Source organism: Penaeus monodon, chromosome 15 (assembly GCF_015228065.2).
Source record: "Penaeus monodon isolate SGIC_2016 chromosome 15, NSTDA_Pmon_1, whole genome shotgun sequence".
Taxonomy (NCBI): domain Eukaryota; kingdom Metazoa; phylum Arthropoda; class Malacostraca; order Decapoda; family Penaeidae; genus Penaeus; species Penaeus monodon.
Window position 1 is genome coordinate 17035285 of NC_051400.1, and position 886 is coordinate 17036170.

Below are 886 nucleotides of genomic sequence, written 5' to 3' on the forward strand. Positions count from 1 at the left end.
TAGATATTCTTTCTCTTCCATACCTTTTTCTCCAAGGTGACTTTATTCAACTATTGCATATTCGTGATATGCTTCTTTCACCGACAGCCTTCGCCATATTTTAACAAGGTCTAGATTTAGGCAAGTAAATAATTACTTATCTAGATCTTGGTTCTTTGATCTTTGCTGTGGGCTATCAAGTGAACTTACAAAGTATATACCTTGCTAAACTGAATCTTTATTATTACTTTGGAGCAATAATGTCATATTTCACCAGCATATATTTTGTTTCATAATAATGGTGCAGCCTAATTATAGATATAATTAATTCACATACATGTGTTTTCTGATGTCATATAAAACATCACCAGTCAGTCTTGTTTGCCTCTCTTAGAAAGAGTGACTTGAATATGCAGAGGTAAAACATATATTACATGTTAATTCCTCTTTATTTCCTGATATCACCAGTGACCAACAGAAAGTAAAGTGTTTAGAATTATGTCCTCAAATATACACACATTCGTTTTTCTCCCTCACTCTGTCTATCTCATTTTCTTTTGATTTTGCTTTATATTTACAGGAATTTGATATTTTGATGTAAATGATATATAGTTTTATTCATGACTGTATATATTTTTCATATAAAAAAAAATAAAATATGTGATAAGATATGATAGATGAACATATGGCTGTGTTCTCACAGACTGTTACATAGTCACAGGAAAAGGGCAGGTGTTGTCAGGTAAAAGTATTTCTCGTGTTTATGCAGATAAATTGTTTGTGTGAAACTTATATGGTCATGATGTTAATGTGATTTGTAAATCTTAAAGAGCATGGTTTCCTACAAAAATATTGATTATCTTAAATCCAGATAAAACTTCAATTGAATGTCTTATATTCATAGAGT